This window comes from Corvus kubaryi, unplaced genomic scaffold (assembly GCF_017639235.1).
Source record: "Corvus kubaryi isolate FWS band 111438036 unplaced genomic scaffold, C.kubaryi_AGA036_p1.0 133, whole genome shotgun sequence".
NCBI lineage: Eukaryota > Metazoa > Chordata > Aves > Passeriformes > Corvidae > Corvus > Corvus kubaryi.
The window spans coordinates 26,166,459-26,179,083 of NW_024580667.1; positions in this window are offsets into that span (position 1 = coordinate 26,166,459).

Below are 12,625 nucleotides of genomic sequence, written 5' to 3' on the forward strand. Positions count from 1 at the left end.
TTAACTCAATTGTGTTGGCAAAATTACTCCTAGGCTGTGAAAAATATGCAAGCTAAAGCCACACAAGATACAAAAAGTGAAAACCCAGATTGCATGAAGTTACTGACATCTTAAGAGTTCAAGCATGCAAGAGAAAAAATGATGACATGAAAAAAGATAAAGTCCAAAGATAAAAAGCAGAGATAGGGAAGCAGAAATTCAGCACCATCAGAGTTCACTTTACTCCAATAAGCAGTGCTTAGCCTAGTAGCACATTAGCCCTGCTTGCCTACTACCTAATTTTGTTAGCCAGGAAATATTTGCTGGGTACAATTTTTGCATCCTCCTTACAGACTGTCAATGGACGCAGTACAGAAATATTCGGACACAAGTGACCCTGACAGGAAAGGTTTCACCATCTACATTTATTGAGGCCAACCCAGGGAACTCTGGTGGAATTGGCAAATGGTGGGATGGCAGGAGAAGCTGCTGTTGGATGTGCCCTCACCTGTGTCAGGTCTAATGTTTTTTAGCTGATGGGTATCCACCCTACTGCGGTTGCAGTGTTCTTCCTGTTCCCCAATGTCATGGTGCCCTTCTCATGGCTAGCAAAGGCTCCTCATGCTTTGTGTAAAATGGAAATTAGAAAGATTTTTCAAGGTTTATAATATTCTAATAGAGATGGACTTCTCTCAGGGTAAAAGTTTCCCCTGGCCTCTACCATTGATCACGCAGTCTTAGTACTACCCACATTCTGGGTGACGAAAGGGCTGGTCCCCAGATAGTTCTGATGGTTCCTTTCATTGAGAAGTTTGAGATTGTTACCCCAACAAGACACTGTTGGTGGATACATTCCTAACCAGAGTTTATTTGGTTTGGCAAAGCTTGGGAGGGTACAGAGGTGACTTCTGTGAGAAGACACCAGGAGCTGCCCCCATGTTGAACAGAGCCAGCTCCAGCCAGCTCCAAGAGAACCATGCCGACCACAGCTGAGCTCATCAGCAACATTCTCAAGTACTCTGTGGGAACATATTTAAGAAAGGGTAAAAACTGCTCCACAGCAACTGTGAGAGGGCTGAGACAACCCTGTAGTGACCAAGGAGGGGGAGGAGGTGCTCCTGGTGCTGGAGCAAAGATTCCCTTGCAGATCATGGAGAAAATCATGGTGACACAGTTTGTCCTCCTGCAGCCCATGGAGGATGCCACACTGGAACAGGTGGATGTGCCTTGAAGGAAGATGTAGCCCGTGGAGAGTTCATGCTGGAGCAGGTTCCTGGCAGGAAGTGCGACCACAGGGGAGCCCCTGTAGGAGCAGGCTTTCTGGAAGGTGACACACACTGGAGCAGTCTGTTCCTAAGGGCTGCAGCCCATGAAAAGACCCACACTGGAGCTGTTTGTGAAGAAATCTAGCCCATGGGGAGATCCACATCAGAGAATTTTGTGAAGAAGTGTCTCCTGAAAGAGGGACACCCCCTTTGCAGTAGTGTGAGAAGGAAGAAGCTACAGAAACAAAATTTTAGTAACTGACTGCAATCCCTGTTCTCCATCCCCCTGTGTCACTTGAGAGGAGGAGGTAAGAGACTTGGGAATGAAGTTGAGCCTGGGAAGAAGGGAGGGGTTGGGAGGTAGCAGGATTAGTTTGGGGTTTTTTCTTACTATCCTACTCTGTTAATAATTGGCAATAAATTAAAATAATTTCCCCAAATTAGGTCTGATTTGCCTTTGAAGGTAATTGGTAAGTCATCTGCCTGTCCTTTTCTCAACCCATGAACTTTTTGTAGTATTTCCTCCCCCTGTCCTATTGAGAGGGGTGATAGAGCAGCTTGGTGGGGCCCTGGTGGCCAGGCAAGGTGAACCAGCATGGCAGGCTCCCACACAACAGTAAGTGAGGACAAGCATGTGGACAACAAAGGATTAATAAGAATTTAAGTTTTACAAAGCCATCAATATTTTTACCATATTCATCTCTCTCCTTCATCCCACCAAGTCAGAAATATTAAATATCTTATAAGGTTTTCAAATCCACTGTAGTTGCCAGATAGTGTATTAAAATCCAGAGGATGTAAAATAAGAGGTCACTATCTTGAAGGAAGCAATTGGCTAAAGTAGCCAGAATCACATCTGCACTTTTTTATGTCAATGGCAAGTATTTCCTTTGGGTTGCACATTGATACTTGCTATGTTATTTGACCACCAGCAGTTTATAAAATATGAAACTCTGATAATTATGCTTGTCAGGCCAAGGACAATATTCAAACAAAAATCATAACATCACTAACAAAGCCTTTGTGTCTTAAAAACAGTTTCCCTTTCTAAAGAAGTTCTACATTTCACTGCTCCATGCCTTACCCCAAAAGGAAAGCAGCTGCACTGCCATCTTGCAGGTTCTGGATACAGCCATCCAGAATGAAAATAACAGCAGCTGTTCTGAATGTCTGAATGTCACCAGGCCACCAGCAGGATCCCCATGGGGAGACCACAAAGCCCACCAGAGAGAGGATCTGTGCAGTGCATCTGTTGCTCTTACAGAAATTAAAACACTTTGCTGAGTCTCCAGAATCTTCCATTCCCATAGATGGTCCTGTCCTTAGATGCCAGAATGCCTTACAGAGGTGAGGATGAGTCTGAACAGGCAGTTATCTTTGGGCAAGAAACCTATCCTAAGTTTGCACACAAAAGAAACACTGAACTAACCATCATTCTTGTGTCCAAATAACTTCAGGGCAGAAACAAGATGTGCACAAGTCAAATCTTCCAAATTTTAAGTTAAAGAGGCCATTTCTTGGTGCAGCATCATAGGCTAATTCCAGAAGTTTCAGGTCCTTATGGCCAACACTCCACTCGGAGTGCTTGGGAAGCTGGCCTCCTCCCACACAGCACTGACTCCATTTTTCATTACTGTGGAAACAATTATTTAGCACATCATTGTTGTTCCTATCTGACCTCTTCCCTGAGAACAAGGAGGTTTTTTTCTACACAATTTCTTACGAAGTCATACATGGCATTCTGGAAATCATAACTCAGATGCATAAGACACAATTCTTATTAATTTACACAACTAAAATTAATTTGGATTCTCTGGAAAGTTACTGAAGATAATTTGTTGACAAATGATATTGTTTATAATGACTTCTTACTAAGTAGTCTTGTTTGTTCCTTAATGTATATGGATTACTGGAAGTTAATATCTTACTGATAGAAGAGGGTCATGGCATACTGACGGCATGCAAAAGCAGAGCCTTAGTTATAATTTTTTTATGATACTACTATTTAGGAAAATGTATTTTTTTTCTCTAGGTTATGCAGTGGGGTTTTAGAAGAGCTTTTTTTCTTCATAATTATCTAATTGTCTTTATTATCAGATCTGGTTGCAACTTGGAGCTTGCATTCCCTGAAAGTTTAAAGTATTTTGGAAAGAAAAACAAGACTTCTCATGAAAATGAAACATCACCCATTATTTTTTTTTTATAATAAAAAAAAACAATGTATTTGTTAGTTTTTTTAGAATTGAAGCAGCCAGGCATCCAAACCCCAAGGACTCCTCTGCTAGAGTTCAGAAATCCTTAGAGCACTTAATTCTTAGACCTTAGAGCACCTGTCAAAACAGGGAGGGCTATGAACTTGAAAACTTTCTCTGGGCCTGGCTCTCAGCAGCTAGTCACATGGAAGTTAGGATAGACTGTGTCAGAAAACTGGCTGTTTATTGTACTGTATGTTCCCAGTTTGGCCAGCTTCAAGAAACTCTGGGAATACAGACCATTGCCTACCTCTGTAGACTGTAGAGATACCAAATGGCATGCAGAGCGCCTTTTAGCACCTGTTACCTCAGATTTCAGGCTTGTTTCCCCACCATGAAAATAGAAACTCAACAAAATGTTTTCCTTCCCTCACTAACCAAGAATCCTTTCTTTATCAAAAGCCTTCCTTCAGCTTTCCACATGATTTCTTGCAAGTCTTCTTGGGAGATGAGCTGTTCCAGGAGCCAATCTTCTTTTCCCATCAATATAAAATTAGCTATTTATTTTTATCCATAGTCCCCATGCCTACTACCACTGCATAACTTGGTCTTCGTGTATCAACTGCTCACTTTTCCATTGTTCCCGAGGCCAAAATCCTAATTTCTGTGGGATTCTACATAGATGTATTGGTTTGGCATGGCCTGGTCTTAGGCACAGAGATGGCTCCTGTGAGGAAGCAGCTGGAAGCTTCCCACCATGTCCAGAAGGGCCAATGGCTGATGGCTCTGAAGATGGACATGCTGCTGGCCAAAACTGGGCCAATGAGAGAGGTTGGTGATGTCTCTGTGATGACATAGTTAAGAAGAAAATCAAAACAAAGTCACGAGATTTTGGATTCTAGTCAGAGAAGAGGAGGAGGTGAGGACACCTGAGGGAAAACAACATGGCAACACCAAGGTCAGTGAAGAAGGAGGGGGAGGAGGTGCTCCAGGCGCCAGAGCCGAGATTCCTCTGCAGGCCATGGTGCAGACCATGGTGAAGCAGGTTGTCGCCCTGCAGCCCATGGGAATCCATGGGGGATGCAGAGATCCACCTGCAGCCCATGAGGGAGGTGCCCACGCCAGAGCAGGTGGATGCCTGGAGGAGGCTGTGATCCAGTGAGGGACCCGGTGGAGAGAGAGGGTCCCCTGCTTCCAGGCTGGAGCAGCCTGTCCTTGGAGGGCTGCACCCCGTGGAAAGGGAGAGCCCCGGCGCAGCAGTTTGGGAGGGCTGTGGGCCCGTGGGAGGGGCTCACGCTGCAGCAGAGGTGGTGTGGCTGCTGCTTGTGAGGGTGGACCCATGCTGGGGAAGTTCATGGACATCTGTCTCCCATGGGAAGGACCCCACAGCCTCACAGGGGAAGACTCCTCTCCCGGAGCAGCGGAAGGAAATCTTGGTGATGGACTGACCAACCCCCCATGCCCTGTCTCCCTGTGCTGTCGGTGAGAAGGAAGGAAGGGTTAGGGGGTGGAAAGTGTTCTAAGGGCTTATTTTACTTCATTATCCTCCTCTGAGTCTGTTAGTAATAAATTCACAACTTAAGTTGAGCCTGTTTTGCCCTTGAAGCGTTTCTCTCGGTCCTTATCTCACTCATAAAGCATTTGTTAATTTTTTTTCCTTTTCCCTCCTCTGCCCAGCTGTGGCAGGGGAGGGTGAGCGAGCAGCTGTCATGGGTGCCTGGCACTGGGCTGGTGTCAAACCACGACAATGGAAAAGAACCTGTATGTAACTATGGCCTGTTGCAAACACAGGCAGGTCTTCACCAGGGCTACTTCGCAGATCTGTGAGTCCTTGTATACAAAAATTTGGCCTGCAAGGTGTCACTAAGAAGCAGACATTGCAGGAAAGACACAGTAGAAACTCTACCCCATTTGCTTCCTCATAGGATGTAAGCATTATAATATAGGCAATCCACAGTCATACAGGATAAACAATGCTGAATGATGGAGTCACTCAACATAAGACAAACATTTTTTAAAGTCATTTATTCTTCATATTTTGGGTCCACGACTTCTGTGAGGCTCTGAGGTAATGAGCCCTCTGAAGTAATGGAGCCCAAGCTCCTGCCTCCTCTATAAAGAGGTTAGCCCACAGCTAATCGATGTTTACCCTAGAAATACAAGTCCCCAGTGTGCATTCAGCCAGACATGGAGGTCAGTTCTTGTCTGTTTTATATCCAAAAATGTCAGTTGGAAGCTTCTCTGTTCCACCTTGTCTCCATAGCCAGCATCAGGGCTTGCAGGCTGCTAGCAGCTTCTGAGGACCTCAGTGTTTTCAAAGAGCTGAAGGTTTCAAGCACTCCTGCCTGATTGCTCTCAGAGCCCATGACCACAGGCCAAACTTCCTGAACTTATCCTCTGCAGCTGACAGCCTGCAGAAACAAGCTTGTCTGAGACCTCCCGCATCAGCAGTGAAGAGTGTGCTCTGCACTGTGAGACACGAGCAAGTGCCTCTCTCGGTCCTCCTCCACCACATCTCAACCTCACAGCCAGAACCTGACAGCCATATTATCTACCTGTGTCTTCCAGACACACTAGTCCAGGACTGAGGCTCCAGGATGGGGCCCAAACACTGGAAGTTTCCTAGATCCTGTGAAACTCAAATGCCAGTCAGTTCTGTACCAGAATGATTGCTTTGGGACAGTAGATAAATTTTCATGGGAAATGCCATGAGATCAGGTGTCCTCTAGCTTTATTTTGTTTCTTTAGCCACTGAGCTACACAAAGCCCTATTCTCAGAGAAATAATCCTACCAACACATACAAAGTGATCATCTTTCGCTACATGGAAAGGACACCTTGAGGTAATTTTGAATTTTCTCTGAAAAAAGCCTGATGTTCAGAAGCTGCCAGGAGGGCAAAGAGTTTGTGAAGAGTTACTAGCAAAAGAAGAGAACAAAACAGGAAGTGTTATTATACTGATGCAATACATGTTTATCTTGAGCACTGGGTGTGATTCTCAACTCCACTGACAAAAAGGATACTGTAGTATGAAAAGAAGTTACTGAAAAGAGCAGTGAGGATATCAGAGGTTAAGAGGGCTTTTGCTACAAGAATAAACCAAAACCATTGTCTGTCACTCTGCGGCTGAGAAAGGAGAGGACTTTCTGCACTAGGAAAAATTACACTGGAAACTATTTTTCAGTACCTCTCACAAAAAAAGAAACAGGGAAATGATCAGACATATGGTTAAAGAAGAAAACACTACTCTTTCACCTAAGTAAAACCCAAAACTAATTGCCATGTGAAGTTGTTAGTAAAGTAAATGCACAATTGGTTTCAAGAGGCATGACTCAAGAAGGAGAGGCACACTGATCACCATTTAAGATGCTGTTGGAAAAGCTGCTTTAAACTGAGGATGTCCACCCCCGTGGTTGAAACTGGCAGTTTACCATCCTCTCCTTCACCCATTATTGATGGCTTGTGCTTTTGGTTAGCAGTAGGATAAAGATCTGTGGATGGCATGTGCAAGCTAGTCTGATAGTTTTTATTTTCTTACATTAATGGAGAAACAGAAGAAATGCAAAAGTCTAGGTAACTCTCACTTGAACTTACTTTTTTTGTTTGTTTTGTCAGTTATTTCATTTCATCTCACAAGTACTGTGTTTAATAATTCTGCTAAGAGCCAAAAGATAATTTTTTTTCCATGAAACCAGGAGTTCCCGCAGAGTCTGGAGATCTGTTCCTGTGAGGTCTCAAGTTGTGCTTTTGGAAAAGGTTTGCTCCTTTCCTCCCCTTTGTTCTTACTTTGGAGCAGAAAAACCTTCTAGGGGGAAGAAAAGCTCACAACCACAAATTTCCATTCTTTGTGGCTCAGAAACATGTAGTAATGAAGATATAAGGAAAAATGCTTCTCCAGAGAGGGGACAATTAAACTGATGGATTTTGAGCACTGAGAATAAATGTAAAATGGAAAGATTTTGCATTTCTAAGAAAAGAAACCTAATATTTTGTACCAACAGATGGTTTCCCATTCCAAATTCCAGCTTTAGTGCTGTGTCAAAGGCTTTTTGGGGAAGAGATTTTCTGGCAGTCTCTTCCTTGGTGTTTCTTACTAGCCACTTAAGTACCACAGCACCACACAAGCTCTGTTGAAACCTCAGTTCACTCACCTGTGGGACATTAGGTCCTGCTCAGCAGCACTTCTCTAGAGCCATCAGAAATCAGATGAGCCATCATCTCTAGGCATTCCATCACAGGCATTCCATCACAGGTCTTCCATCACAGGCATTGCGCCACTGATCGTCATTTCCCCTTCTTGGTTTTGCTGACTGGTCACTCAGCACCATGCAAGTGCAAAAGGAAATGAAACCTGCTTTGTGCTCAAATTGCCAGTGACATATGAAGGGACCATTGTTTCACAGAGGCAAGGTCTAGACTGCAGACACATTACACAGAGTTGACATCTCAACTGCAGACTCTGTTTGCATTAAAGTGGAGAATTTGGGGAACAAACATGAATGCAAAAGGAGTGGATTTGGGCACTTCTGGGTCCCTCTGCTGCTGTGGAAACTATACCTCAGGGTGAAAGATAAACCATTTTTCACCTCCTTCATCTTTACAAAAGAGCAGCTGAAACAAGTAAGTCTAAAAGAAGGAAAATTCAAGTAAACTTTCTTTTTTTACCTAATGTGGACATGTTGGTATCTCTCAGGGTTATATAAACATCCCTAATGCAGAAGTAAGTAATAGAAATTATGAAAGAAATATAAAAAATGCATATGATTTCAGTGAATATTCATCCTGCAAAGACAGACAAATCACAGCATGTAGGCCCTCACATACTCTTGATTCCACAGAGTAAGTGTGCACTGTGTACTGGACTCCCAAGCAAGTGCCGCCAAACCTGAATGTTTCATTCAGATAATTGCTCAGGTGAGGGCCACACCCTATGTCCAGAGCACTGATTAGCTCAGTGAGGATCTTGAGGTTCTTGTATCTTAAATAAATTTTCTGACATCTTCAGGTGACATTACGGAGTTGCACACTAGGTAACACATTCATCATAGGCTAGGCCAAGCTGAGGGTGGTCCATACTGCCTCAGCAGCCTCAGTGCAGACAATCCCACACTGCTGTGGATGTGACAGGATAGATGAGTGACAGGGAGTTGATTGGGTCAGACACTGCACAGCCAGACAGTAACAAGATTCATAAAAGTAAAGTGATTTACAGCTCAGACTGAGAATCCACAATGCCCAGACAAGGCTTTCAGTCATAATAGTTAACCAGAGGACCCAACTTCTAAGGTCTGTAAGGGCTTATACAACTCAGGAAGAACACTCCATCCTGTATCCTCAAACTGGGATGCTACTTGTTGGAGATTATAAGTCATGAGGAAAACAGAGAATGGCCAAGAGTGAATTTGGCTCTAGCCATTTAGGGGATGGACATTAACAAGAAATTTATATTCTGAGGCTCTGACTCCTTTTAAGTGTGTTGGGCTCTCACACATTTACTTTCAACAAGCAAAACTGGTACGAGTTGGCCCAGGTACCTCAGAAGAAGCAGAAAGTGTCCTAGGAGAAGCTGAGGGAGCACATTCTTCTTCAGGGCAAGAGAGGTCACCAGTTTCATAATGACTGCTCTAACCACAAGGCCAGGATGAGAATGAAGAACTGAGTGGGGGCGCAGTATGCATTCATGTTTTTGTATTATCAGAGCTGTTTCTGCTCTGTTAACCCCTATTCTCAGAAGACAGATGGCCAGTTTACATCATGACTGGGGGTGGAATTAAGCATTTCCCATTAGTTACCTCTAAATTCAACAGTAAGGATTAATCAAGATTAGCCAAACTAGAAAGTAGAACTCTTTCTGAATGTCTTAAAGGTCCTCACCTTCTGCCATTAAGCAGACTGGACCATCCCTTTCCCTTTGGGGGTTGTGAGTGTGCCTAAATTCATGCAAAGACATTGTCCATAGGCACTGACTCTTCTAACTGCAGGATATCACAGAAGCAATACTATGTTCATGCAAATTAATTTATACTAGTTTTTTCAGACAACCAGAAATTTTCTGAAGGAGAGTGCATGTGTGGACAATCTTTCCACAGACTCTCTTCCTGCTGTGTTATCACAAAGATTATCAATACCGGTAAATCAGCTTAAAGTTTCTGTCAAGCTGGTTCTCTGCCCCAGCAAAACCTCAGGTGTCAGATCTGACCTTTGGATAGCCACAGTTTGAGTTTTAAGAGCTCAGCAGAAATGGCAGTCTATCATAAAAATAAAAACAGAAAATTGATTTAATCTCTCTCTACATCACTAGCAAAAGCATCCTTTTTCTATGAATTCGTATGCTAGACTGGAAAGACACAGTTTAAATGTAGTCCTAAGTAGAACAGCAACCCTCTGGCTCACAAACCAATGAAGAAAACATATCTATAAAGCAATTGCTACATTATATAATCTTAAAAAAAAAAGGTGGGAGATACTGAAGTCTTTGAGTTAATCTTCTTATTAAAAATATTCTACCTCCTATTTCTTCTGGTTTGATCATTTGAGTCAAACAATGTCTGGAAAGAAGGAGTTAACTTCTACTGACTGAAATTCTGGGTAAATTAATGAGATGGATGAAGAACCCAGAAGTTTAAGTCTAGATGTAATGCCCAATGGGAAGCAGTAAAAGTATCACCTGCATGAAGACAAAATAAATATTTATGTTCCAAAGACTAAGACAATAGAATAGTGATGACAAAAATAGAACTTGTGCTTGCAAAATGTTTCAGGTGATTTTCACTGAGTCTCTTCAGATGGTCCATTAAATCTTGAAAAGACAAATAAATTTACTGCAATAAACAACGGAAATACTAGATCTTGAAACAACAAATATCTAGTTGGAATTACTGAAATCATGGCAAAATGTCAAATTTACAAGAGGATAAAAAGCAACTGTGGAGTTTATTGGGGCAACATAATGGACAATGACAACAAATGTTGTTGACGCAAAGAAACAGGCAGTGATAGACAAAAGTAGACAATGCTGAATTTTGATGAGTCTACAATTCAGACAAGATTATTCCTTCCAAGACTTGCCATTTATAAATTAAGCTATCAATAAATGACACAATATAAAGAAAAAAAAAAAAAAAAAAAGAGAAAGAATGGTGGCAGCAAACTTCGATGGAATAGCTCCATCCTTGTATTGTTTTTATAGTTCAAACCCATAGGAATATGAAAACAGCTGTGCTGCTTCAGACCATCTAACTCAGTACTTCTTCTGAGGTAAGGACTCTTACAAAAAACAAAGAGTAAAATCATATCCAAAATACACTATAACCCCACCTCAGTACTGTTCTAGCCTTCAAATGCTCTCAGCACCAGGAATGTCCTGTTAGGTTTTGTGTGTTTTTTCCCATTCAAAGGCTGGTCCCTGCAGGAACCATGTGGACTTCCTACTTGTGCAGTGTCCTCTGTCAAGGAGTTACACAGTGTTGTCATCTCTTTCCTAAAGATCCATCATATTTTTCTGCTAATGTCCTGGATAGCCAGAACTGAGTGCTGAAGCATGAGAAAGGAATGAGAAAATAATCATGAAAAAAGTTGTGTTGGTTGCATAAAATACCCTCCCTGAGAAGCTGCTGTGTCAGACTATGCTGCTTCCTGTGGGATACAACCTTTTTTTTGTACAACCCCTTGACCAGAGCAACTGAAACTCTATCAGATGCAATGCATAGAGAAAAATCCTTAAAACCCAAACGTGTGGCCAGAGAAGAGAGATGTTATCTGAGCATGTTCCTGGCGTGGTATTGCAATCTACAGAAGGGTCTCCAAAGGATCACACTTGAGTGCTGGGAATGTGTAGCTACAAGAACACAGACCATCAAACAGCTGCTCAGCCCGGCCAAGCCTGTGGTTTAGGAACAGTGCATCCCAGGCCATCCTAAACACCCATCCTTGCCTTCCCCGACTCTCCTGTGCCGGAAAAAAAAATACTGTGTGCTTTTAGATGGCAGAGAATTCAGAAAGCAGATCTGCCTGAGAACTAACTGGCCAAGAGGAGCAACAAAAGCACAGTAATTTTTCAGCTGTTTTGGTTCTTGGGCAGGTTTCTTGGACACGCAGCTGTGCTGGCACAATAGAAGGGACAGCGTTGCAATGGGGATTGTTGCAACATGTGTATCAGACAACGAGGCCCATGGAAAAGAATATATAGGCAGATTCTTGGTAGATATTTTCAGGGATGTTTATTTCTCCAGCCGCATGGCTGAGGATGCCGAGGAAACTGTGGCAATTGTGGGACCCGAGGGTCGTCGCCTGCACAGGGGAACACAAAACAACCAACGGGGAATGAGGCTGACCAGGGGCTGGGAAACCCCGTGTCTCCCCGCCCAGGGCCCCTCTCCCAGGACCACATGGCAGGGGGGAAGGGACCCCAACATTTCACCCGTTTATTTTTAACAAAAGAGATTTAAAACTTAACATTGAAAACAACTGGATAAACATGAGATAACAAGAAGAGCTTCAAAACAAAACAAGCCACCCTCCTGAGTCTTTAAATGTCCAAATGGAATTTTTCTCTGGAACATCTTAAGGCTGACAGAAGGGAGACAGGACTCTCTGAGCATGCTTTGCGGGGAAACTGAGGCAGGAGAGGGTTTTTTCCATATGTACCTGTTGGAACACTAAACAAAAATAGTTAATTTCTTTCTCTCTCCCTTGTCATCCCCCACTCGGCACTGGAAAGGGATTTTTGGGGAAACAATTGGTAAAGGCATGGTTTTGTGAGGGAAACCATGGGTGGAAAAACGGATTGGGTATACACTGGGGGTAATAGGACATAGGGTAAAAGGGAAAGGTGGGATTAGGAAAGGGAGACTGTAAGGAGGGCTTATAATGGGGATATTGGTTGACATGACTATGATTTGCAGCATATATACTGCCTTTCACAGAAGCACCACCAGGCCCAGTGACATCTGCTGCTTGTAAACCTTTCCTTGGATTATTTTAAACTCTACTATTTCTCCATTTCCTAAGCATAGGATATATTTTTCAGGGTTATTCTTTTTAATAGCAGTTCTATGAATGAATATGTCTTCCTGGTTGTCACATCTTGTTATTAAACCATAATTTTGTTTAACATTATACCATTTTACTATTCCTAAAACCTTAGCTACAATGATCTTTTCCTTTTTCCGAGTAGCTGCTGTTTTCTGTC